This window comes from Cibotium barometz, chromosome 34, assembly GCF_041138505.1.
Source record: "Cibotium barometz isolate CiBa-2024 chromosome 34, ASM4113850v1, whole genome shotgun sequence".
Classification (NCBI taxonomy): Eukaryota; Viridiplantae; Streptophyta; class Polypodiopsida; order Cyatheales; family Cibotiaceae; genus Cibotium; species Cibotium barometz.
This window is the reverse complement of record NC_141079.1, coordinates 18,300,657-18,305,718: the sequence shown is the minus strand read 5'-3', so window position 1 is coordinate 18,305,718 and position 5,062 is coordinate 18,300,657. Positions and strand designations below refer to the sequence as shown.

At 41.1% G+C, this 5,062-nt stretch overlaps 1 long non-coding RNA gene across 2 annotated transcripts; it reads right to left on the bottom strand.

Moving 5' to 3' along the window:
• Positions 1-1,967: 1,967 nt before the first annotated feature.
• Positions 1,968-3,650, bottom strand: LOC147618748 (uncharacterized). 2 transcript variants are annotated; one of them, XR_015261958.1, is made up of 2 exons: positions 3,407-3,650; positions 1,968-3,221 (listed from the first exon to the last, which is right to left on the bottom strand). It is a non-coding gene; the product is annotated as an uncharacterized LOC147618748 (long non-coding RNA). The 2 variants fall into 2 exon arrangements; XR_015261957.1 differs by having other exon boundaries at positions 1,968-2,294.
• Positions 3,651-5,062: the final 1,412 nt, after the last annotated feature.

The following is a 5,062-nucleotide window of genomic DNA, read 5'->3' as shown; positions in this document are numbered from 1 at the left end:
TTGAGTTTCCACGCTTGACAAGAATCTCTTAATGCAAGAGAACGTCTCATCCTTCGACTTCATAGCATAAGCCCAAACCTTTCTAGTTGCATCGTCAATGAACGTAACAAAATATGATGCGCCACCAAGAGACTGAGTCGGCATGGGCCGCATACATCACTGTTGTGTACAAGATCTAAGGGCCGCATACATCACTGTGTACAAGATCTAAGGGCTGCCTATCTTTCTCGCATGAAACATTACGAGAAACACGGGTTTGCTTTCCATACATACAAAACTCACAAAAGGGAAAATCTGAAAAAGACAACTCTGGCAAGTAGCCCGAATGAGATAGCATTTCCATTCCCTTTCTAGACATATGTCCTAACCGGCTATGCCACAAAGCAACACTTGGCAGCTCGGTTACAGCAAGAATGCTGTTTTTAGTAGATACATACAAGGGATATAATGAGCCCAATTTAGAACCACTCGGGCAAATACCATATTGCCTTTGTAGATGCGCCAAGACTGCTGAGAGAAGGTGACCTGGCAATCCAAGTCATCCAATCTACCAATTGAAATCAGATTGCGTGTTAGACATGGCACGTGACGAACATTCTCAATGACAGATCGAATGCCATTCGCAAGAACCATAGCAATGTCACCTATGCACATGTGTAGCTGTCACCAAGCGTAACGAAACCAACTGTCTCTTCATAATGAGTAAACCACTCTCGATGTGGTGTAACATGAAGAGATGCACTTCAGCTGACAGTGAGATCTCTAAGCATAAAGCATCTTGTGCATCGTAGAATGTGCCCATAAATTCTGTAAGCACATTAATATCTTGGGCATTATGAGCTTCAGTAATAACAACATTGATCTCCTTGATCTTAATTGCGCTTTTGGGCTTATCCTTTGCATTATTTGCATCATTCTTGCCTTTATCTTTGCCTTTCTCTCACTTCCAAGCATAGCAATCTTTCTTGTAGTGTCCATACTTATTGCAATAGTGGCATTGAATATCTTTCTTACTGCCACGAGACTTAGAATGGTCACGGTTATTGTCATTCTTGCCATCGGCATTACGCTATTTAGATCGACTGCTGTGACCACGCTGTTTGCCATCTCTATGCACATAATGAGCTTCACCATGATGTGAGCTTCCCATTGACTTGTGATGTATTTCCTTTGGGAGAAGAGCTCTAGAGATGTCATTGTACACAAGCTTGCCATTGGGAGTAGAGTTACTTATGGTTGTTCAGAACGTATCCCATGAGGACGGCAATGAGCAAAGCAAATGGATAGCTTTCATCTCATCATCTATATTCATATTCAGAGCCCTTATTTGCGCAAACAACGAATCAAACTCATTGAGGTGTGTAGCAACATCAGCAGAGTCTTTCATCTTCAGATTGTAGAGCTGACCCATTAAGAACACTTTATTGCTCGCAGTGTTCTTCTCATAAGTGCTGCATAATTTTTGCCAAGTAGCATGAGCTGTAGGCTCCTCAATGACTGTAAAGTACATTGACTTAGCAAGATGTCACCGAAGCATAGACCAGGCCAATGCATCAAGTCTAGTCCATTGAGCATCTGATATACCCAAATCTTTTGGGCACTTTGCGGGGTTAGAATAGGATCTAGCTGATTCTTTTGCACTAGAACATCCTTAATTTGCTCTTTCCTCCATAAGGCAAAGTTTGACCCATCAAACTTCTCTGTGTCATAGATATCCTTGTCTTTGGATGACAAAGCCATAAGTACAAAAATTCTAACACTGGGATTTCTAAAAAATTTCGGCAAAGTTTCCTTTATACAGTGACACTATGAACCAAAACCAAATGGCCAAAATAATTGCTAAAACATTGAGAGATACAAATGGCAACTCAAGGCATATAATGGCTGCTAATCCTGGATAAAATTCGATAGCATAACGGCATAAAAACGCTCAAAAAACCAAAAAACCAGCCATAACTAAAGTGGCATAAACCAAAAGAAAACTGCTCTCAAAAGAGCTCAAAGCATCCAAAATGCATATATACAATACCAATGTGTGACTACAATTGTCAGAGCCTCAAACTATACATGGATCCTATAAATGGGGTGCTTGCGAGATCGCTCCAATACCTGTAATATCACCGAAAGGATCTCAACATCCGAGAATCCCCCAGCTCAATAAAACCTCACTCGACCCTCACAAAGGCTGCAAAAGAATCTGACAAATAGTACATATCCTCAAAGATCGTACATATGGGCTGTCCACAATGCCATAGAGCTATCGCAGCTCACGTATACAATGGCAAAATCCCAATCTATCAAAACAATGCCAAACACGGCAATAAGCAACCAAAGCAAGATGCAAATAGTGCCAAATGTCAAGTGACTCAAAGAAGCATGTACTAAGCGCATAAATCTCAAAGAAGCATGTACTAAGCGCATAAATCTCCCACATGAGACCAAATGTCATATGCATAAGCCAAACACTAGCATAATCTTTGACGAAATCAAACTGTCACAGTCAATGCATAACAAAAGTGGCATACACAGCCAACCAATTTGTCTCTAAGCATAAACAATGCATCCACTGCTCTATGCCAACACAATGGGCAACCTAGAGCATACACTGTTGCCAAACACTGCAACACCTATAGACTGGAGCAACTTGCGCTCAAAGAAGATGAAAAGAATGCGGTCATGCACTCCAAATAGCTCAACTCACTGTAAGAGGAGCATGCATAAGGACCACATAAGCATATATAGAGTAATCTCCACTTGTGTCAAGAAAACAAAGTGTTGCGGGAGATTCACTCAATCTGCAAGGGGGGGTGGATCATGGGAGCTATGGGCTGAAAATCACTCAAATTAGAGGTTAAAAATCATGCCAAAACACCTACAAATCTCAGCTCTAGAAGCACCTAGAATCGGAGAGCAAAGCAGGGAACCTGTAGCCTCCTGTAATGTGTAGGACAGATTTTCTGATGTTGCTGCAGCAAAAAAGCTGTTATAAATTTGGTAAATATAACATCGTCAATGCATCCGAAGCATGCCAAATCCCCAATATAGACTCTTAGATCACCCTTATCCGACACTGGGAGAGTGATTTACAACCTTCGGAAGCCTCAAAAACAACCCTTTTTAGGGTAGCGATTTCTGTATCTACTCTTGTGGCTGGCAAATCTGAGCCCAACTGGGGGCAAAGCTGCGGTACCTATAGAGCAACCAAAGGAGGAGCCTATGGACTGAAAATCACAGCAAAAATAGCTCCAAAATTAGTCCTCAAAACGACCCCAAATCTGCATGCATACTGCATCCACAATAGCCATACATAGCTGCAATCTGTGCAACCAAACCACCTACAAATTTGGCACTCCAAGATGCCCAATCTGTGTGCAAACAAGAGGCAAATACTCAACTCAAAACCCACCTATGAATCCTTGAAAAGGTGGCTGCAAATCAGTCCCAACGCGCACAGGAAACGTGCCTCTACACTGCCGGCACTTGCAGCTCACCTGCAGCTCTGATACCAAAGTGAAGCGAGAGCTGTGCGAAAGCAAAAACCTGCAAGGTGGAAGAGGAATACGAGAGCGCAGGAGAGAGAGAAGTCGCACACACGCGCACACACATATCGTGAGGGAGAGCTTTGTCCTCTTCTTCTATTCACTGTATGTAACTATATTACAAGAGTGGCTCACATAGTGTTATCTATACACTTGTGTTAGTGAGTATAGTTATTGATGGGCACGAGTTAGTGACCAACATGGCCAACAACCCAACATAGCTCTACCACTTCCAATGGAAGAAGGAAACTCGTTCATTTGGGTTGTTGAGTAATTCAGGGGAAGTATCGTTCTTTCAGATGATACTGTAGTTCTTCCCATCCCTGGGTTACTTATGCCACATTGAGGGACTGACACCACCATAGCTTAACTAGTTCTTCCAGCTTAGCTCTTCCCATTATACCTTGGGTAACATGGTTATATTCTGCAAGAGCAAAATAGTCCTCCATCTAGATTATCCATTCTTCTAAGGCATTGGGAACATTAGCATCTTCGCCCTGTGAAAGGTTTGGGTTGCAGAGATTTGAGCAAAGTCTTGAGGTTTGTATCATGCCCAAAGTCTTCCACTGGGACTACTACAAGTGGTATCGGATTTACTCCTTATGCTAGAATTACATGTGGCACTTGCACGATAGGGTTTACTTGGTCTATGACATCATCTGTTGGTGTAGTAGGTGCAACTTGGACTCTCGGGGGTCTCACCTGGCATTTCTTCTATCGTTTGTGGGATCAAACCGCTTAACCTAGCGATGGAGATTCACAAATACAAAAGAGAGTCATCTTTTCTTTTCAAAACTCTTTATTTAATTAGGAAAAGATTACATTTGAAAGATAGATATTGATGTATTATCTGTACTCTTAAAAATTTACAAAAGATTTGGGTTGGAACTTAATAGGATAACATCTGGAATCTAGAGATTTAAGAAATTGGGGGATAAATACAGAATGAAAAACTCGACTAGAGATAGATAGTCGAGCACAAATAGCTTTGCCAATTGCCTTGTAGAAAAGGTCCACCCAGCACTTCCTACTTTAAATAAACATTCCCCTCATGTTGTCGATTGCATACCTCTCACAAGAGTTTACTCTCAAAATTTGAGACATAGGACTTGAGAATAAGGTATCGGTTTGGACCAAGTCCCACCAACTTTTCTTTCATGAGGGCAAACTAATTTGTTCAATAGATGTTCTAGGCTCAAGTCATTCCTTTGTTTAGAGATTTATTCTTAGAGGGATAATTTCCTTTCGCTTGTCTTAAACTTGAAAAAAAACTTCCATAGACTCAGTTCCTCATCCAGAAATCTATACTTTAGACAAAACAAGCCCCTTGATTTCTTATCAATCTAGTTACATTGCTTAATTACATTCTTACATTGCCAGTAGTTTCATCAGCTAGAATTCACAATCGAGGAATTACACTCCAATCATGGTTACACCCGATAGGTTACATTTCTTACAAATACATCCACTTGCTATACGAGCTAGGTCGCAATTTTTTTTCAAAAAAAATTGTTGGAAAACCA